This window comes from Manis javanica, chromosome 5 (assembly GCF_040802235.1).
Source record: "Manis javanica isolate MJ-LG chromosome 5, MJ_LKY, whole genome shotgun sequence".
In the NCBI taxonomy this organism is placed as follows: domain Eukaryota; kingdom Metazoa; phylum Chordata; class Mammalia; order Pholidota; family Manidae; genus Manis; species Manis javanica.
This window is the reverse complement of record NC_133160.1, coordinates 16,836,757-16,859,853: the sequence shown is the minus strand read 5'-3', so window position 1 is coordinate 16,859,853 and position 23,097 is coordinate 16,836,757. Positions and strand designations below refer to the sequence as shown.

General features: G+C 39.1%; 1 protein-coding gene across 13 annotated transcripts in view; it reads right to left on the bottom strand.

Annotated features, from left to right (window-relative positions):
- Positions 1 to 23,097, bottom strand: part of ZHX3 (zinc fingers and homeoboxes 3) — a 137,893-nt gene that overhangs the window by 86,592 nt on the left and 28,204 nt on the right. For 2 of the 13 annotated variants that reach the window (XM_037012840.2, XM_037012845.2), the window contains exon 1: positions 20,679 to 22,133. The exons of the other annotated variants lie outside the window; for them this stretch is intronic. The gene's annotated coding sequence lies outside the window, so the exon portion shown is untranslated. Of the gene's footprint in view, positions 1 to 20,678; positions 22,134 to 23,097 lie in introns of those variants that run through there. 13 annotated transcript variants of the gene reach the window in all.

Sequence of the window (23,097 nt, the reverse complement as noted above, 5' to 3'; positions counted from 1 at the left end):
TGAAAGAATTGCTTAGGCAGGGAAAGAGAAGCAGCATGGCAGGCTGAGGTTTGTGATGTGGCTACAGACTAGCATCCCTGACTGTCAAATAACCCAAACCTGGACACACCCTACATGTCTGTCAACTCGAAAATGAGTGAACGAAGTGTGGCATTCATGCTATGGAATACTCTCAGCAATTAAAAAGAAAGAATAAGTTGCTGATATGCATAATATGGATGAGTCTCAGAATTATGTTGAGCAAAAGGAGCTAGACATAAAAGAGAATATTACTCATTTCTCTTTATATAGAGTTGTAGAAAGAACAAAATTAACCTATGATGTGAAAATCAGAATAGAGATTTCCCTTGGGTGTGATGCCTGACAACAAGGGGGCATGAAGGAACTGCTCTCAAGTGACAAAAGTGTTGTTTATTGACTGGGCGGTATTTATACAGGAGCAAATGTCTGCCAAAAGTTATTGAACTATACATTTAAAATCTGCATATTGTGCTGTATGTAAATTATATCTCAATTTTCAGAAATAAAAAACTTTAGGAGGCTTTATGGAAGATGGCAAAAGACAGTTTTCCATCATGTTGCACCTATGTGGCTGATATTTTGAGAAAGACACAAGTTGTCTGAAGTACTCAGATGCTTCTTCAGACAAAACAAAGTTAAATCTCTTTAAAATAGTATAGAAATTTGTGTCAATATAGTCATTTAACTCTTAAGACTGAATTACATAAAGAAGTCCCTCAAATTTCTCTTACTCTAACATCCAAGTCAAATATTTTAAGTATATATGAAGAGCAGAAAGAGAATGGAAAGACTAATTTGATATTGTTAATGTGCAAAAAAAAATTTCCCTTGATTATAAGAGCAATACACAGTCACGATAGGTAGGAAAACTGGAAAATACAGAAGAGTAGATAAGACCAGGGGCAGAAAACTCATATAATCTAAATCAGTAGCATAAAGAAGAAAGTTGAAAGTCATCAGAAAATATCCACTACCCAGAGATAAGCACTGTCTACATTTTGATACACACACACACACACACCTTTTTAATCCAATTGGGGTCATAGCATACATATTATTATTTTTTTCACTTACATATATATTATTATTTTTTTCACTTACATATATATAACATTTTCCATGTTATTGAACATTCTTTACTTTTTAAAAATTAATACTGAGGTTAAATATTGTCATGTGATTATTGGCAATTCTTATTTCTCTGAGACAGGTTGGCAATTTAAAAAATAACATTGACTTTTTTTCTGATTATAGTATACTTACAGCACAGGAATGTGGAAAATACAGAAGAGTTTAAGACCATAAGGGGAAAACTTACATAATCCAAGTAATAAAAACAATCACTACTGTTAATTTTTACTTTTTTTGCACAAATATTTTTTTTATAGGATTGATACTCTGGATAAATCTGTTTTAAAGTACAACTTTTTTCACTTAGCATCATTAACAACTATATGAGCATTTTCCCTATGTCAATAAAATCCTTCTAAACATGTGTCACCTTCATTTTGTTTGTAGAATTTTGTTAGCTGTGTAGATGCACCATAATTTAATAATTACTCAGTGTCAAGCACTTAAATATAGAACATTCATTTTATTTTATTTTGCTTTTGTTTTTATTTACTTTATAATGTGGAGATAAACATCTCTGCGTATATATTATTGCCTTAATCTGTGATTATTTCCTTGGGCTAGACTGTTAGTATTTGAATCCCTGGGTCAAAGAGTATGAACATTTTTAAGGCCCACATTGCCAAACTGCATTGAAAGTTACTCAGTTTGCATTCCACAAGCAGTATATAAGAATGTCTGTACTTCTACATCCTTGCTAACATTAAATTTTCTCTTTCTCTCTCTCAAGCTCCCCACCACACCTCCCACCATAACACTCCCCAAAACACACTTTGCTAATTTGATATGTGAAAATGGTTTCTCACAACTTTAAGTACATTTTTCACTAATGGAATGAAATGGTTTTTCATTTGGTTAAACCACCTATAAGTTCCTCTTCTATGCATAGTCTGCTAAATTCCTTGGATAGCTGACACTTTTCAGAGGTAACCAAAAAGTGTTCGGGGATTTCTGGCTCATAACAAATAATGGAGCATTTTAATGTACTTCTCCCCTCCCTCAAAATGACAAATCTGAAAGACTATATAACAGTAAGTATACTATAAAAAATATAAAAGTAAGATTAAATCCATTGTAGCACTGGTAACAGGAAAGATGCCACCAGGAGAACAGTAAGGAATTCTGGGGGAAAAAAAACTGAATGATTGCAGTGCTAACCATGTAGAGGAATCTTCAATGTGAACCAAGCAAAAAAAAAAAAGACTTCTAAAAACCTGAGTGTGCCCAAGAGAAGCATGGGGGAAAACAAACCCAAACTCAGAGACAGTGCAAGTGGAAGTGGGCCAGGACTGTCAAGAGAATAGTTAAAGATCTATGGAACAGCTGTTCTCAGAAAGGCTCAGCTGTGAGACCAGCTCTCTGTAACACAGTGGAGGATCAGCAGGAGGATCCACCCACTACCAGCTAGGACTGGAGAATCAAGAAATAGCACCACAAATGACAAGGCACACCCACCCAAAATCCTAGCCATTCAGCAGGACCAGGGTTCCTGTACTCTGAATTTACTCCTGGAAGAACAGGTCCAACTTGTGCTGAGGGAACCTGCCACAGTTACCACTCTGATCACACAACTAGCGTTCTCAGCCCAGAACGCACATCAGAATTCTCTGAAGAGCTTTTTAAAATGCCAGTTGACATACAGACAACCAACAGACACATGAAAAGGTTTTCAACATCACTAATCATCAGGGAAAGGCAAGTCAAAACCATGATGAGAATTACCTCATACCTGTAACAATGGTTATTATCAAAAAGACAAAAAATAACAAGTGCTGAAGAGGATGTGGAGAAATAGGAACGCTTGTGCCCTGTTGGACAGAATATAAGCTGATGCAGCCGCTATGGAAAACAGTATGGAGGTCCCTCAAAAAATTAAAAATAGAACTACCATATGATCCAGTAATTCCCCTTTGGGTATGTATCCAAAGAAAATGAAAACACTAACTTGAAAAGATACCTGCCCCTCCATGTTCACTACAGCATCACTTATAATAGCCAAGATGTGGAAATAACCTAAATGTCCAATGGATAAAGAAAATGTCACTCAGACACACACACAGTAGAATATCATTCAGTTGTAAAAAATGAGATATTGCCATTTGCCACAACACGGATACACCTTGAAGGCATTATACTAAGTGAAATAGGTCAAAGAAAGAAAAATTACCATATGATCTTATATGTGGAATCTAAAAATGTAAAATAAAATTTTTAAAGTTCATAGATACAGAGAACAGATAGGTGGTTGCCAGAGATGGGGTTAGGGGTAGGTGAAAACGTTGAAAGGGGTCAAAGTTTCAAACTTCCAGTTATAAAATAAATAAGTCATGGGGATGTAATATACAGCATGGTAACTATTTCAACATTAGTTGATTTATGGGTACCGATTTCAACATTAATACTGTATGCTTATTTGAAAGTTGCTGAGAGTAGATCATAAGAAAAAAACAACTTTTTAGCTGAGTATGGTGACAGATGTTAACTATACTTGTGATCATTTTGTAGTATATACATATATTGAATCATTATGTTGTACATCTGAAACTGACCATGTCATATGTGAATTATAGTTCAATTAAAAAAATAAAATAAAACTGGATTGCAGTAATATATACATATCAATAGTCTGGGCCCCACACCAAATCCAACTGAATCAGCATTTGTAGAGGTAATGAAAACTAAGCATATGCATTTAAATACTCTCCAGATAATTTAATTCACTGACCACTGGTCTGCATCCTCTTTTATAAATGTGAACAGAAAACCAACTAAGAATAAGACACTATGAAAAACAATAGATTGAACAGTAACACCAAATTGGGCAAAGGAATCAAGCCCATAGGAAACAGGATTAACAAAGGAAACAATAATTTCAGTATTCTCTGAAAGATCTATGAAGATACCATTTCAAGGATCTATGTAGATACTTAGAGGAGGGAAGCAACACTAAAAATTACCAGTGGGGAACAAAGAAAAAGGCACATATAAATTACCTTAATTCCTCAACAGCGGTCTGAATAGGAAGAGAAGCATGACCAATGATACAAGTACTGGTCTGTGAGATTGAACTGATAAACTCTCCCAAACCAAGAGACAGGAAATTCTCCGAAAACCAAGAGGAAGAAAGGAGAATAAAGATAGATGATCCAATATATAACTAATATACGTCTATTTTGTACAAAAGGAAAGAATGGAAGGAAAGAAATTACCAAAGAAATAGCAGGACCAAATTTCTAAGTAGAAGAAAAACCTGAGTATTAATGTTGAAAGGGCCTATCAATGGTTTATAAAAACATTGATAAAAGAATCACCTACATACAACTTGGTTAAAGTCTTTAATTGCAAAAATAATGAAACTCTTGCAATCTAAAGGGAGGGAGGATGGTGGGAATGCTAACCATAACAAAATAAAAGTGAATATGTGCCAGACTTCTCATCTATGACACTAGATGCTAAAACACAAATGAAGAAACTTCAACAAAGTTTTGGAGAAAAAATAATTTAAGACATGGAATCCTATATACCCTTAAAACTATCATTTAAATATGAAGGCAAAATAAACATATTTGGAGGCATGCAAGAGCTCCATGAAGTTTACTACCCATGCATTTTGTTGGGGGGAGAGGAGGAAAAAGAGACTCAAAATCATAGCAAAATTTTACTTTAAGAAATAAAAGTAAATTTGGGATATAAGCATTGTTAATCAAAGAAATAAGCAAAATTTATAGTTAAATCTCAATTATTGATCAAATAGATGTGAAGTACAATGCAACTGCTGAAAAGAATTCTTGAAAGAAAACAGGTATAGTATTGAAAATTAATCAGAAACTTTGAAAAAATTTGGGAACCAAAGGAGTAGGAAAAGAGAAGCAGACATAGATTTAAAGTCTTTTCTTATTTGTGAAGGAAACATAAATGCTATTTAAAATATGATACCTACAAAGAAAGGTAGGTTCAAATAAAAGGATGCCCTGCTCCAGGAGCTAGATGGATGGTGACAAATAGAGGTGATGGGGCTCAAGAGGATGTTAGTCATTCCAAGGTCATGTCGCTTATAGCCTAGCCTTGCAGACCAAATTGGGGATTTAAAAATTTTATTCTTAGTGAAACAGAAAGCCACTTAAAAACTTTAAGCAGGGGAGTAAATCCATATTTGATTTGTGTTTCCAAAAAGATCACCTGGCTAAAGGGTAGACTGCATGGGAGTCAAGAGTGGAAGGTGAAACAGAAAACAGATGGCTATTGCGGAAATCCTGGGCAGTGGTAACAGTAGCTTGTGTTAGGGTGCTGGCAGTGAAAATCGGTTTTCTCTGAGCTGGAGGTAGGATCAGCAGGCCTAGTGGTGGAGTGGGCATGAGAGACAGAGTTAGCTTCACTGTCCCAGATTTCTGACTTGAACAGCTAAGTCCACGAAGGTACCATTTGACCAGATGGGGAAGATCAGAGATCAGCAAGTTGTCAAAGAAATACTAAATACCCTTTCAGTGCTTTTGCTCTGGGATAATGTTTCATTTAAATTCTAGATGCTGTGATATGCTATTAACACCAAAGGCAATCACATAATTTCTCTTCTCATCTTCCCTACCCTGAACACAAATTTTTACGCATATTTAACACTGTGGAAGCAATGCCTCTGAGGTCCATTAGACACTATTAGGCTCTCAATACCTCTAATGAGGTCCTCCTCTAAGTGATGGTCAAACATCAACTCTAGAAACTTAGGTCCATTACATTCAGTAAAACTGGGAAAATACGGAACCTAATAAAATGTAGTGTCTCATGATTACTTCTCACTAACATTCCCTAAAGGTAATTATTTTGACCAGCTTGAAACTGACACAAGTAATAACACTCAAAATTCAGTGCAGTACCAAATATACTTCACAACTCTTTAGCATTCCAGCTGGGAGTGGGGAGTGGGGTTGGGGGAAGGTATGTGCATTCAAGTGCCAGTAATTTTCTATATCCTGGAAATAAGATCTCTCCCCAACCTCTATCTGTCCAGCTATAGTATGTCCATAATATGCCTCTAATGATGGCATTACAGAAATCTCCATTACAAAGTCCACAATATGGAGCTTTGGCTATCCACTAACTATACTGTTGAATTACTTCCTATGAAAACAAGGCGGCCCACCACAAAGGGCAAAGGCAAGTACATCTCCCAGGGAGGCAGTTGCTGAACATTAACATAACTTATCTGTTGTCACTGTGAATCAAAGAAAAACACATGAAATCACATTCTCCAATCTCCAACGTGGATTGTGTTCAGGACACAGCCTCTCTTAGGACCAGTACATGGAAAATCATAGAAAAAAGTCTTGGGCAGGAAAAGGGTGAGGAGAGAGGCAAAAGGGACTAACTTTATTCTCTACACTTGCAAGTTTTTTTTTTGTTACAAGTATATATATATATTTGTGTATTACTTATGTAATTCTAAAAAGAAAAAAAAAGGTTATTACACAAAAACCTTCACTTCTCAAACCTTTGTAACAGGAAAGTTTCCCCAAAGTAACAAGAAAATTGTACTTGCTTCATAACATTACAATAATGTCATATACAAATGAAGTTACATAATGTCACAAATAAGGAAGGCTTACTACATAGTTAAAGAAAGAAATAGAGCTGGTGATCAAATAAATGAATTAAAAACATCTGCCATATACAAGGCACCAAGAATTATGCTGTCCCAGACTCTCTCCTGCTCTGTGCTCTCTAACGGCTCACATTCCCTTGCCGACTTACCCTGCTGCAAATGTTTCAGGTCCCACCATACACGCCAACAATCCTCAAAGCCAGCTTTCTCTCAACCACAGAGCCAGCTGCCCTCCAGATATCTGCTCTTGGATGGCCTACTGTTTCCCAAGCTCAATATGTCCCAAGCCAGAATCATCATCTCTCTCAGACCTGATCCACTCCCTTTATTTCCATGCTTGACTGCAACTTTAGAACCACTCACTCATGAACTTCAAATTTCCACTTTTTGCTCAGTGCTATCATCCCTTTGGCTAGAACAGTGACTGGCACACAGTAGACACTTTGTAAATATTTGCTAAATGAATACATGGTTAAAATTGTATGCTATAATGTTAATTCTACATATTATAACTTAAGGAACTTTACAAATTTAGAAAACATAATTACAAGTTTAGAAAACTACAAAGATCTTGGGATGTTTCCCTAGCGAGTGCCTAAGTTTACTGAAAGGGTCACAAACTGGAGGTCTGTAGGCAGAAACTGGACTGCAGAATACACATCTTAGCTGGCCAGAATGATATCTGGAAATAAAACGTTGTACTTACAGACAAGACCCAAAAGTTTCCCATAAGTTAACTACCACTTCTGTCTTACAATAGACAAATTTTCATCCTTTTTTATTATATCCTATGACCGCTGGTCTACTGATAAACATTTTCCATTACCAGAGGTTCTGCACAGTCAGAGTGACTGTCCTCAGTTATCTTTAAAGCCCCTTTGAATTTTGGGGCTCTATAATTTTTATTTAACTGTATGTATTTTGCAATTATTTAACATTAAAATGTTAAATAGAATAGATACAGATATTTGGAAGGTTTTACAAAGAAATAACAGTTTATAGACATGCTAATTGAATCTAGCAAATATTCTTGAATGTATAACCATTTCTAGTCATCACCATGCCACTAGAGTTTCAACTGTAGTTTCATGTAATGTGCTTCCAATTTCAAGTTCATGAATGAGTGGCTCCAAAGTCACAGTCAAACAGAGAAGAAATAAAGGAGCTCCTTGTTTTATCACAAATTTGAATTTAAAGGGTTGGTTACATCATTGCACTGAATACAGATTGGTGTCTCCTTTAGTACATCTCATTTTATTCATAAAGAAGGCATCTGTCTTCCTGTGGGCAACATACCGAGGACATAATCTTGTTCTACCAAAAGAAGTATTAAATGTATCTACAAAACAGTCCAAAATTTGTATTTTTCCTTTCAGCAGTTTTAATATTATTTAGTATTGTCATTTTTTTGATACAATTCCAGATGCTGCTGAAAGTTTTCTGTTCCCTAATCACAAATAGTAGGTGGTCAATAAAAGTTTGTTGAATAAATAAATAGATAAATGTAATTATATAGGCATTCACCTTTATCCTTGCTGTAATTTTAGCAAAAAAAACACTAAAAAGCAAAAACAGACTGAAAACAGTAATAAATCCAAACATATGTTGAACAAAAGCAATATTATACTAAATAAGAGTGGACTTTCAAGATGACCAGTTTGAAAGGAAAGCACTCAAATGTTTGACAAAGTTATGCCTGTTGGAAAAATCTGCTAAATCTGTAGTCACAGCTTTGAATGTTATTAAGCTACTAAAATGCCAAAGCCTTCCTTTAAAGACCATAAGTCTATAAAGGAGTAAAGGATAAATAACAGCTTGCTTTGTTGAATGCTGACCCATGTACCAGGTAATACGCTTGGCATTTTATACACTTATTTCACTGAATCCTCAGTAACACCCTGTGAAGCAGATGCTCGGTATCTCCATGCTACTGATGAGGAATCAAACGCAGAGAGGTGAAGGGACCTGCCTTAGGGCACACAGTGGCAAGGCCGGATTTCAACATAGACTATTGCTCTTTGCCACTTGGCTATGCTGGCAGAGCCAAAGCTTCTCTGTTCATAAAATTGCCAGGGCAGCTATGAGGTCCAAAAAGCATGCAGACAAGCAGTTAAATATACCATCTCCTTTCCTGTGTCTCCTCTCCCACTTTCTTCATCGAGGAACCTCCCATCCTGGGCAATGCTAAACTGTAATTTGGGAAGATAAGCAGTGACTCAGCAATTTACCTCTTCCCTGTCTACAAGTTTGAGGAACTTTAAAATATTTTAATAATTTGTGGTATTGTTTGATGCAGGCCACTGAAGAGGAATTAAACATATTTCTCATAACTGGGGAAATTAAATATACTGCCTCAGGTCATATGGTTAATAACTGATGGAGCTGAGTTTTGAACCCAGGCTTTCCTCTCAACCCCATGTAGTTCCCCCTCCACTACTGGAAGGGGAGTCACATAATCTCAAGACGGGTTACCCACATTAAAAAGGGAAGCTCAGAGAATAGAATTCACACAAAACTTTAAGAATATGTGGAAATACATCGCTAATCATCAGAGAAATGCAAATGAAAACCACAATGAGATATCACCTCACACCAGTTAGGATGGACAACATACAAAAGACAAACAACAACAGATGCTGGAGAGGATGTGGAGAAAGAGGAGCCCTCCTACACTGCTGGTGGGAATGTAAATTAGTTCAACCATTGTGGAAAACAGTATGGAGGTTCCTCAAAAAACTCAAAATAGAAATACCATTTGACCCAGGAATTCCACTCCTAAGAATTTACCCTAGAATGCAGGAGCCCAGTTTGAAAAAGACATATGCACCCCTATGTTTATTGCAGCAGTGTTAACAATAGCCAAGAAATGGAAGCAACCTAGTGTCCATCAGTAGATGAATGGATAAAGAAGATGTGATACATATACACAATGGAATATTATTCAGCCATAAGAAGAAAATAAATCCTACCATTTGCAACAACATGGATGGAGCTAGAGGCTATTATGAGTAGTGAAATAAGCCAGGTGGAAAAAGACAAGTAATCAAATGATTTCACTCATCTGTGGAGTATAAGAACAAAGCAAAAACTGAAGAAACAAAACAGCAGCAGACTCACAGAACCCAAGAATGGACTAACAGTTACCAAAGGGAAAGGGGCTGGGGAGGGTGGGTGGGAAGGGAGGGATAAGGGGGAAAACGGAGCATTATGACTAGCACACATAATGTAGGAGGAGGGGCATGGAGAAGGTAGTATAGCACAGAGAAGACAAGTAGTGATTCTATAGCATCTTACTACACTGATGGACAGTCACTGTAATGGGGTATGTAGTGGGGACTTGATTATAGGGGGAGTCTAGTAACCATAACATTGCTCATGTAATTGTACATTAATGATACCAAAATAAAATAAAAAAAAGAATATGTGGAAAAGATGAGAAATGTTGCCAGAGAAATGTAAATCCAGAATAACACAATGACTTTGCAGAAGATAGTAAGAGCAGCATTTGTAAAATAAGTGTACTAAACCAAATTAGTACAGGTCTGGAAAGGCTGGCTAGATCAATTTTTAAAATCTTTTCTAACCAAAGATGGATAATTATGATAGAAATGACTACATTTTTCTTTGCTGATAACTTAGCAAACACAGAGCATCAGTACTATATGAAAGCTATTGCTATGTAAAAAACATAAAAGATATGTCAAATATATCTTCTAAACCTATAACAATTTTATATGAGCCACCAATTAAAAGTAAAGTGTGAATCTAAAAAAAAAAAGACAATTTTGAGCAATCAGGGTAATTTTAACATAGTCTTAGATGATACTAAAGAACTTGTTGCTATTTTTAGGTATGTTAATGTCCTGATAGGGAGTTTTTTAAAGTATTATTCATCAATCATTGTTAACACATATAAGTTATAACTTTTCAACCTGGATTGAATATAGGCCTTACTGCTTATTTTTCACTGAAATTAAAGCAACTTAATTATTATCAATGTTGAAACAAAATTTTTGTTGCTGTGGTCTTCCTCCTCTGATCGAGGTTTCCTAATTTAATGTTTAGTTACAGGATTAAACTTTTGTGACATAATTGAAAGACACTGTCTTTGGTATTTAGGAGTTAGAATTATCTAAACATATTAATCCCACTGGTAGAGTAACTGCCTCATTGAAACTAATAACACTTGATTTTGTTTGTTGAACAGAATTAGAGTCAAATTGTCTTTTATGTAGTTTGAATGAGAACTTACTTATATTTATCTAATTAAACTGTGGACATACCATAAAAACTTCAGTTATGTCCCAGAATAAGTTTAGAATATTTAGTAAAGGACAAATTGGAGATTAACACTGAATTCATCCAGAAGAAGTCCACTGTTTTGTGCAGGTGATGCCATTTCTTGATCCACATGCCAGTTGTATCAGTCCACCCAGTTTGTGAAAATTCAACAGCCTCTATACTTACGTTCATTTTTCTTTACATGTATTATACTTCAGTAAAAAAGTTTTTAAAAAAATATTTCTCTGAACCTTCTGCATCTGTGGATGTTTTGTTGCCCTTGTCTAGCTTGGATTAATACTTAGTCTATAGGCACAGACCTGATCATCTACATTTGCCCTCTTACAGCACTAAATTATGTTTTCTACCTTTATCTTGCATCTACCTACCACTTCAGCATTTTATTAATAAATAAATAAATAAATAAGGGAGTAATGTGGGATTCACATATAAATCAAGTATAAAAATCAAATGAATAATCATATCTGACCTGATTGTTTATAGTTCATGATGCATGATCAAAACCGAAAGTTCCTGTGATATGACTGCCCTTGCACTGTTCACCATGTAAGAACTTGTTCACCATGTAAGAACTTGTTCGTTATGCTTCAGAAGATTGGAGACTGTTGAGAATTAGGCTTGGGGTTGATTAATGATTGTACATTGAGTCCCCTATACAGAATTTTATTGTTGTTAACAACCATTTGATCAATAAATATGAGAGATGCCCTCTCAAAAAAAAATATTTCTCTGTTAAGTTACATACTTTATGTATTATACATACATGGATTGATAGGGTATCTGGAATTTGCTTTGAAAGATCAAAAGATGAGGGCTCTTGGTATGGTGGTAGGTAGGAAAGAGGATGAAGAGGGGTGGGAAATGAAACGAAATTAGAAAGATGTTGATATTGTTGAGATTATGGGATGGGCTCATGGAGGTTCATAACACATTTCAAATGAAAATTACTATAATGAAAAAAATTGTTAAAGGGAAGGGATGATTGCTGCTACAACTGTGCTTGCTTGCATATGAACCCCTAAAAGAACAGAGACATCTGGTTGACCATGGAAAACCATGACCATGGGAAGGGAGGAAGTTAATAAGTGAAGCACTGTGGCAACATGCTTACCTGTCCCCCATATGCTCAAATGGTGACCTTGGGGTTTAAGGGCTTTGAGAGCGCACAGGGAGAGAGGGGTTTTTGATATTCAGTGGGCAGCATACCTTCCAGGGGACTGGCCACACCTACTATATTCAAAACAAAAAGGTAACCCATGTAGGTAAAATTTAATGGATTGTATGATTCTGTGGAGGGTGGGGGTGAATGGGGGCTGTTATGACAATTGCAACCACCAGGCTATAAATTGCCATGACTAGTGCAATGGGTAGAGTGCACTTTGAAAATGAGTCTGACATCCTCTCCCCTCAAGAACACTGCAGCCCAGAGGCCTGCTCAGGGAAGGAGAATGCTATTCAGTCTTCAAGCACAAACTTTGAGCTCAGAAAGCCCTTTACCCCTAGGGCTGCAGAACAATTCAAAGCAAAACTTCTGTTTCAATAACTTTAGCAGTATTCTTCTTTCTGTTCATCCTATGCCTTTGAGGATATAAGAGGTCATCTCACAAAGAGGTAGAGAATCCTTAATGCAGAGACGAGCCCTACTGACTAGGTCACAATGAGCTCTACAAAATAAGCAAGCATGAATGCTTGGTCGTCTAAATTTTCACATAATAATCATCCCTTGAAATAACCAAAAGTCTTGGTCACAGTGTTATCAGACTTGAACAAAGGGCAAAAGAAAAGCATTCATTCCCTAAGCTAAAAGATTGAAAGTTTAGAGAAAAGGAGGATCAGGTGCTCATGACCTCCCCACCTTGGGAGTTAGTTCTACGGAACTCACTAATCTACTACTGCAAGGTTGCCAGCTGCATGAGTATCTTTCAGTTTAGGAATGTAATTTCAACACTGCATCCATTTTCTCCAAATTCCAATCAAGTAAAAAAACCTGGATGCCCCATAACATTTCTTACAGAAGAATTTTATCAGTAACACTATACTTTCTAACCAATGATTTTTTTAAATAAAAGTATCTATTTAGTTCTTCTTTGAGTAAATTTTTTAAAAAATTGAAATATAGTTGATACGTGATCTTATATTAGTTTCTAGTATACAACACAGTGATTCACCAGTTACCCACATTATTAAATCCTCATTCCAACTAGTGTAGTTTCTATCCGTCAACATAGAAAGATGTTACAGAATCATTGGCTGTATTCTCCATGTTGCACTACCATTCCCATGACCCACTTATATTATGACTGAGAATTTTTGTGCCCCTTTATCCCCCCTCCACCCACCCATCTTAACTCCTCCCCCATGGTATCCACAAGTCACTTCTTAGAGTCTGTGAGTCTACTGCTAATTTTTTCATTTTATTTTTAGAGTCCACAAATAAGTGAAATCATATGGTATTTGTCTTTCTCTGCTGGTAACTTTTTGGTATATGAAAATGTACTAGATTAATAATTTTTTTAAAAAGTGATCAGAATACATTGAGTGCTTTATCAAGTGTCCAGATGACAAGAAACTTGAAAAGATACCAAATGCGTTGGATAACAGCTTGCTGGGCTGGTAAAAAGGGTCCAATCAAAGGTACTGTCTTATGGGTCCTGTGCAAGGGTCCAATGCACAGAAAGGTACACAACCCTTGGGAGCTGGTGCAGCATCGCCACTCATGGTTTCTTCATTTATCTAATGAGATAGGAAATAAACCTCTGCGTATAGAGTCAAGTACCTGCATCGGATAGTTTCTGTTGGAGGCTCTGATGGGTACAGCAAAGCTACTCAAAATCTGATGTGAGAGACTTGCAGTGTCACCTAGGAACTTGTTAGAAAGAAAGAATCTCAGGCTGCACCAGACCTACTGAATCAGAATCTGCATTTTAACCAAATTCCCAGGTAGTGTATATGAACACCACAGTCTGAAAAGCATGAGGATTACTGTCAATTTGGAGGGATGTTTCCACAGACCCTTCCATAGGCCTCCCTGTTCCTCATTTTTACTAATGGCTCACATGAGAGTTCTGAAGAGCCCTCATCAAACATCAAGTGACATTACTCTAGAAGGAAACACTCAGTTGCACAAGTATGTATGGGAAGGGACCAGGCTTGACAGCAGGTCATGTGAAAAGATATAAGCAACTGGGGATTTGCTAAAGAAAAAAAAGTATTGCACATTTGAATGTATTGCTGCAGATCTGGCCACTTATTATGACAGAATGACAGCAAGTTGTGGCCACAGACTGGGAGGGAAAGAGATCTGGAGAGTCTATCATGAGGAATGGCTACACTGGAGGATATGAAACCTGAAGAAGAGGCAACTAAGTGAGGACATCACAGTTGTAGTCACATATTTGAAGGACTGTCTCAAGACATTTCATTCTACAAATGTGTTTTTAAGCATCTGCTGTGTGCCAGGCACTGTGCCAGGAGCTAAGGACACAGAAAGCAAAAACTAGAACTGATCTCTGATTTTCTGAATTTTCCTGATCAGTGGGAAAAACCTGTCTGTTTTTCCAGAAAGCAGAACTATGGCCAGTGGAAGGTAAGTGGAAAGACAAAGGCACCATATCAGGAAGCCCCTCTGGCCAGAGGGCTCCAGCTTTGCAAATGAGGGAATAGAAGTGGCCAGGCTCCCCAGGGCTGAGCAGAATGAGTTAAGGGGGGATGACCACCTCCCAGAGAGAAGCTCAGGGGACTACCAGGCCATAACTAATACTTCAGGGTTACAGGATAACTGGGGCCAATATCATTAATCAAACACAAGATTTGTTCAGAATTATACTACATTGAATTTAGCCAAGAACAAATGTTTTAAAACTTAATCACAGCTTAGGGTTCCAGCTGAATTTTGTGTGTAAATATAAATGATGCCTAATTTCTTTTTTAGCAAAAAATTTTAAAACCTAGGATTTAAAATGAAAATCCACATTAACATTTTAAGCAATGACTCTGCTTAATTACTCATTTTAATTGTAATCTCGATTTTCTCTGAAACCCTAAAGCTATTATATAATTTTCCTTGATATACCTTCAAAGTTCATCCCACTTCTAAGAAATTATCCTAAAAAAATAACAATTCCTTTCTCTCTGCCAGAAAGAACAAAAGAGGGAGGAGGTGGGGAAACCAGATGTATGAATATGCAAATGAACAATGTTTATAAAGAAAAATAATAAATAAACCACTTAAATGTTCAACAAAACCACCACTGTCTTTCATGGCATGAAAACAAATAAGGAGTAATATCCAACAAGTAGGAAGATGTTTAAGGTAAATTGATAAACTAGTATAAATAGTTATGAAGTTATATAGCAACATGGAAAAATACTCATAAGACAAGAAAACCATATAAACTTGCACAATTCCAGCCATGTAAAATTTATGCATGCATGTAACAAAAACTAGGGGAAAAAGTTTGAAGTTCACTTTTCAGGGTGTTAGGATTCCTCTTTTTTGTGCTTAAAATTTCTATTTCACTGCTAACTGTCCAATATTTTTACAATGACTGTATCAAGAACCAAATTAATTTTAGCTCTTAAGTATAATAATGTACATTAGCAAGAAATGAATTAACAAAGTTGACACATAGTTTGATCTTGATGGTCAATTGGTTGTCTTTTATAAAGATATTTAAGTACATAAACAACCAAAAGTAAAAGATAATGAGATTCATGTTATGAAAGGTGTTTAACATTTGTGGAAAGTAAAAAGGACTTTGTACAGCAGCCGTCCGTGAACTTTGGGTCAAAGCAAAACTAAGCTTCTGGATCCTATTTTGCTTTTCACCTTATTTGATCTCACTTAACATCTTTCACGCCAAGTTGAGTTTTTTTCCTCCTCTTTCCCCTTCTCTTCAAGTTCATAGATGGGAAGAAAAAAAATACACAGCAGCTCTTTTACAGTCCTCCCATGCTCTCCTAGCAATGCCAGGAACTGTGGCTTTCTGGAACAGGCCAGAGTCAGATGCTAGGGATATCTGGCTTCCATCTGTCACCACAGGGATCACCAAGACAGAGCCGACAAGAGATTTGGGTTCAAGTTTTCCACATCTATAACAAGAAAATACTACTTGCCCCAAAAGGTGATTGTGTCATGAGAAAAGTCCCTAGCACATGGTGATGCTCAAGAAACACTTATCAGGTCCCTTTTCCCACCTTCTGCCTCACACACACACAGTGCACACACTCAAGTTCTGACCATTCTGACACTGTGCAGTCCTGATGCCTAACATCTTCCTGTTGCTCCTCCAGATGCATGCTCCACCTTCTCCACTTTGCTCTCTGCCCTGGCATTCTGATCTTTACTGATCACGTCAATAGGCCCCTGTGCCCTTTGGCTTCTGATTGCATTTGTCCAATGCTGAGTCCCAGAAAGAGATTAAAGGAAAGAAATGAGGTGGAGATGGCAGGTGAGATTAAGGGGATTCATTCCACTTGGTTGGGTGTATCCCACAAGCAAAAGTCACAGATCCTCTCAAGGTGGCCTCTTCTCAATGACAATCTCCTCTGGCTTCTAATAACCACTTCATCCACGTGTCCCATCAGAGCTTAGAACATCGGGGTTCCTGCACTGTCCCTTGAAGTTTCTGCTACATCCTACACACATCTCTTTAAGTAAACTCTCAGGAATTATCCTTAATTGAGAATACCAACTTCTCCTGTTAGGACTCTGAGACACTATTTACAGCATTCTAGAATCATTTACACCTGAATCATAGGGAGATTGGGCAATTCTAGAGCTCATCTCAGGCTGAGATGCACAAATAGGCTGGACATGACGATTCTGTGGTACCAGACTCACAGACTAGCCGGCGCTTCCCCAACAGGCCTGAAGTAGTCCCACACCTGAGCAACTCTCCTCAGACCACAGGGCAATTAATACCGGTTCCCAAACCCATGGGGACCTGTGAATTGGGGGAGAAGTTCTAGGCAGACCCACATTTTAATTTCTCAGTCCAAGCTCAGTTACCAAGACCAGTTTTACCCCAAATTAGTAATGGTGTCCAAATCACCAATCTCTTAGGAACTGGGGGAAGGGGAAACAACAGCCTTCCAAAGTCCCATCCCTCCAACTGCACCACTGTTTCAAGTGTGGTGTTGGGAGACAAGGCATAAGAACTGACTCCCCAGGACCAAAAGGGCTATTTTAACCTCTGAAAGAGTGGGAAAAGAATGTGGAGTAACCAACTCCCTGTTGCCCTCATACCTTTCTCTCCCTCCCAACTCCCAGGAAATGAACACACTGAGGCCCACAGAGGGTAAGTATGTCAGGCAGAGCCAGGACTGAATACAGCTATCTGGCTGCCAGTCCACCTTTAACTACAATAGCATACTGTCTCCCATGTGGTCTCTGCTAGCCAGTTGCCAAAACAAAGGTTCGGTCCTAACCTCCCATGATGGCATTAGACTTGTACTGCTTTAAGATGGACTTATGGAGTCTGGAGAAGCCCTAGTCATCCCAAGACTAAAGAACTCACAGAGCTTAATCTCTTTGTATTGGGTCTGGAGACATGGTACAGAGGACCTCAGTTCTACCGAAGGCACCCACTACATACAGAACGCTCTTCTAGGTGCCCTGGTGAGTTGCAAAGAACCATCTAATTCTTCCTCTTTAAATTTTACATTTTTGTTAGGAAGACTGGATTGCTAAATATGAGGCCCAAGAGAAGGGAGCTGTTCACAGAGCTTTACCCAGCAGAAAGGTGTTTGAGAAGCATAACAGTGGCATATTAACAGCTCAAGGTCTAGGCCGCAGGGCAACATGTGAAACCTGGGACAAGTCCCAAGCTTTCAAAGCCTCAGTTTCTTCATCATTAAAATAAGGTCAATAACAGTATCTGCTATTAATGATATCTTTATTAACCAAGGTTGATGTGAGTATTACACTAAATGATATGTGTAACATTCCTTGCACAGTGGCTGGCATGTAGTGAGGGCTCAGTCAATGCTAGCTCTTACTATCAGACACGAGTGAAATTACTTAAGTCTCCTCTGGCTTACAGTAATCAAATTCTATGGCCTTTTACCTGGCATTTTACCTGCACCCCAGGACTTAAAAGCCTTTGTTTTAAGGGGGAGTATATTACAATATTATTAGAAGCATTTTATTAAATGCTTTACTATTAAGACCACTAAGATAAAAATATTCCATTAAATAGGCATTTTAAAACCTCCACTCAGAGGTGGGTTCCATGAAGGTGGGTTTCAGCTAAGAGTAAGTTCAGTAAGAGATTAAGCCACCAGTGAAGCTAACAAAACCTTGGGATGATCTATTAGGATCACAACATGTAGAAAAAAAGAAAGAAGTTACATCTGAAGAAACCAGGGATCGACACTCTGGAGAGAAGGGCTTCGGGGACAAAAGGGAAGATGAAAGCTGTCTTCAAGTACCTGAAGGGATGTATATGCTGTATAAGGTGGGAGAGACTAAGTAAATCCAAGAGGTCAAAAGTCATAAGACACAGCGTGTAGCTTCCTGTGAGGAAGAATGTTCTCCAGCTAACAGAGAGGTCTCCTACATAAGGGGACTTGGCATCTCACCAGTGGACATACTGAAAAACCCTGTGCCACTTCCTAGAGAGTCTGAAATCCTAATGTCTTGTTTGGACACCAGAAATAAGTATAAGTGGAATCAATAGAGTGCAGCTCATGTATACAAGCAATTCTCATCATGATAACAATAAAAACCTTGAGAAAGTAATATGGGGGCTCAAATGTAACCCACTATTACACATACTTAGGCAGTCTTATATCACTTGAGAGATGTCTATAGTTAAAAATAAATAACAACAACCTCGTACTGTTTTTTCTTAAAAAATAATCAGCCCAGGGCTATATCAGAAAGGCAGAAATATAACCTGTAGCATTATTTGGAGTAATGAAGCTAAGAGTTTCATTTAGACAAAGGCATCTCTGCTTTTTGCTCTGTTAGGCTCAGAAAACTAAACACTGGGGGGAAAAATCAAGAAAGATTCTAAAAGTCAGGCCACTGAGAAGAAAGTGATTCAACATTTTATTTTCTTTGTTCTGTCTCCCAAAAAAGATACAGTGGATTTGGAACTGAAAGAAATACAAAAAAGAAAGAATTCAAAAGAGTAGAAAAAGGCATTTGAAAGAGAAGCATGAGAATTTAGTGACACTAACTGCCCAGAACCTTAGTGAATTCCAGGTGTGCCTTGTACACCTCAGTGTATACTTCTCTGTCTCTCCCCAGCTCTTCTTTTTCATTCACACAGTGAGCTGGTCAGCAGGAGGGAAGGACATAAACGCCAAGGCTCATGCTAGGTTCATCGGCTTATCTGCTGCCTTTGAAGGCTGTCAGAATCCCACTCAGGAAAACGTTAGTGCTCACACCATGAAGGCAACTGTAATGTCAAACCCAGAACTGTGGAATCACAAAATATGAGGCTAATGTATAAGGCTTTTGAGGTGGGAGTGAGGGAGTGGAGACCCAACTACCACACAGTGCACGTCTTTGGAAGCTCTTCTAAAGTAACTCATATTCCTAAATTCTCAGGGTTTTTTTCCTTTCAGAAGATGGACACAATTTCTTTGAGTTAAATTAATTCCTTCTGCTCACAGAAGATATTACACCAGAAGTCGCAGCCCTCAGACTCAGTGAGAAATGAATGCTCTACTAAAGGACATACAATCAGGGGTAGATACCTTCCTTATAAAGTGAGGCTCTCACCTGAACTGGAGAAAGCAATCTTTGTCCTAGATCACAGGGCATTTCACTGTAATCCTATCCTTCAAGCACTGTTAGACTGGGAGACAAAGTAAGTAAGCAGTGTGCTAAGTGCTATCATATCTACTTTGTGCTCCAGGAGAAATGGAAAAGCCAGGGAAGTGGAGCCTAACCTAGCCTGAGGGGTCAGGGAAGGCTTCCTGGAGGAGGGGACACCTGAAAGGAAACAGAAAAGGCAAGTAGGCATCGCCCTGATGAAGGGTGGGGAGGGCTATTTATTCAGAAAGGCACAGAGATCACCCAGGAGGACCAAGGTTTGAAGCCTGGGGCACTCTGTCACTTCAGGGCTGGCATGAAAACTTAGAGACCACAAAGGATCACAGGATGAGGGACCACAGAGACAGAAGGCTAAGGAAGAGAGCCTTTGAAGGCAGGAACAGCTCACAGTGTGATCTGACACAAGTCAAGCCAGGAGTCAAATCAAGAGCTAAAGGCCTGGCTAACCATAAAGGGCCTTGGTGCCCTTTGCCCGAAACATTTCAGGGAAGTGGTGTGACAGAGTCCAGAGCACAGAGAGTTGAGTTGAGAAGGTGAGGAAGTAGAAACTGTGGATAAGTCTACTTGCAGGAAGCTTAGCTAAGAACAGGGAATGAGCTAACGGGAAATACAGGATCATATTTTCTTTGCCAGCCTGAACATCTGCCCTGAGCTCCGGACTCACTTCTCCTCTCAAATTCCCCTCTTTCCCTCACTCACTACATTCAATATAGGCCTTCCCTCCACCCACTCTCCACACAACAACCAGAATGGTGTTCTGTAAACTATAAATCAGACCACCTTACCTTCACTCAAAATACACAGTCATTCTCAAGGCCCTTAGAATAAATCCTAACTCCTTACCTGGCCTGCACGTTCCCGTGTGACCCAGCCCTGCTTCCTTCTCCAGCTTCTTCTCATGCACCTGCTTGTCATGGACCAACTCGGCCTCCTTTCGGTCCCCAAGCCTTCTAAGCACATTTCTGCCTTAGGATCTTCACTCAGGCTGCTCCCTCCACCTGGAATGTTCCTCTCTTGCCTTCCCTCCTCCAGCCAGAGTAGCCAAAGGGTGAGTCACCTATACAGGAACAGCCACCACAGGGGTCCTCCTCCACCCTGTGCTCAGGGGTTCACCTCAAACAAACTTCAAAGGCCAGGTTTTCCAGCTGTCCAGGTGGATATTTCCTGGCTTCACCACCAAGGGCTCTGACGTCAAAAACTCAAGTACCAGCTCATTTCTCTGCAGCCTATTAGTTGTGTGGCTTTTGACAAGGTGCCACCTCATCAGTTGTCTCATCTTGAAAAAGATAAACAGCGTCTGTCTGCCAGCTGTTAGGAAGTTCACCTGAGAAGGTGTATAAACACCCTGGTTGTACCCCCAACCCTTGTAGTGCTTGCCTGCACCAGGAAGCAGTCATAGGTCAACACTCCTCAGGCTCTGTCCCTTGAGGCAGGAGACATGGCCTTGCTTCTGTCCTAGGGCTGGACAGGTCCTGCCTGCCTTCTCAGAGCCCCTGCCCCACTCTGGCACACTAAAACCCAGATACCCGGAATTCATCTCCTATCTAGCAAGTGCCTCTCTCAACCCTCTCTCTTTTGGCCTTAGTCACCAGCTCTTATCCTGGGCCTGGTGCATCAAAGCACAAATCGTACAACCCTGCTGGCTGACATCAACACCCAGGCAACCTGGGAAACCACGCTGAGGATGACATCCATCTGGGCCCCCTCTGCTCACACAGCTGCTTGGGTCTGAAATGATCATGAACATATCTACTGTTTTGAGCCACTGAGATTTCAGCAGAGTTTATCTGTTACAGGAGCTAGCATTTCTCTACACAATACAGGCTGAATTTAGATAGCTGGAGAGAAGGGGGAGGACTCCCATGTGTAAAAAAGACAGTTTACCCAAAAGCCTGGAGCTAGGATTGCTCATGACCTGATGATACCAGCTCCATTTATATGCTACTTATCCTCTACAAAGTACTTTAAAATATGTTTTCTCATCTGATACAACCATTATCATCATTGCTTATTATTGTTGTTCTAATGAACAGTTTACAAATGAAGAAAGAGACTTAAGAGAAGTTAAAGCATGTCCAAAATCCCACAGCTACTAAAACAGAGGAGCCAAGACCGGACCACAGGACTGTCTCTCAGTCACATTCTACTGCTACAGCAAAGAGCCTCTTGGCTGAAGGATAAGGGTGCAAGAATGAAACAAAAAAAGAGGCAGCCTACAAAACTGATTAAAGGCCGACTGTGGAGGACTTCATAATTATCAGACTGTGGAGTGTAACTTTCATTCCATAGACAGTAGGAACAATTACCAGCCTCCACTGTCAAGCCCCACAGCAATAATTTTATACCCTCACCGTTGTCTTCAAAGACCTTACTAGACCACCTTCCCTTGGCTATCAGCTGTTGCCATTTCACACACACACACACACACACACACACACACACACACACACAAATGGAAGTTTTTACAAAGGCAAACCCCTAACCTCCTACCTCCTATAGACATATCTGCATCCCCAAATAGCCTTTCCTCTTTCCATGCCTGTGAAAGAGCCACCCCTCCTCTGGCAATGCTACTGGCAATCCCCTGTGCATGTCCCTCCATCCAAGGAGGGACCTTCATCAATTATTTGCCCTCTCTCCCTTCTTCCTTCTAGCTCTGCCTCTTCAGCCTCTGAACATGTTAGAGCCCCTAAAATCATCCCTTCCTCAAGAGGACCACAGGCCCTTCTTATCCTCATACTTCATAATTGTAAATGCCTTTAAGAAATAGCAACAGCATACACGTATCTCTGCTTCGTCACCGTGGATTCTCTGTTCCACAGGCTGTAATGCATTGTGACGCTGAAGCAGACACCACTAATGATACTGCCTAGGAGCTAAGTTCACAGACACACACTGATGTTTCTCAGCTTTTTATGGCACTTGGCAGTGCCACACTCCCTCCTTGAAATTCTCCCCTGCCTTGATTCTCAGGACCCCACTCTCTCTTCATCTTCCACCTCTCTGTCCACTCCTTTCTGGTTTTCCTTATTGACTCTTTTTCCTGCCTCTCCCCTAAATATTAGTGTTTCCTGGGATTCCACCTCTCACCTTACTCTACTCTGTCTTAAATCATTAACACAGCTTCAGCTGACAGCTACACACTAGTGACTCCCACACCTATGTATCTGCAGTCCAGACCACTGGTGTGAGCTCTCCACACCCTGGTGACATCGGCCTGCTGGTATCTCCAAGTGGATTCCACAGGCACCTCAAACCCAAC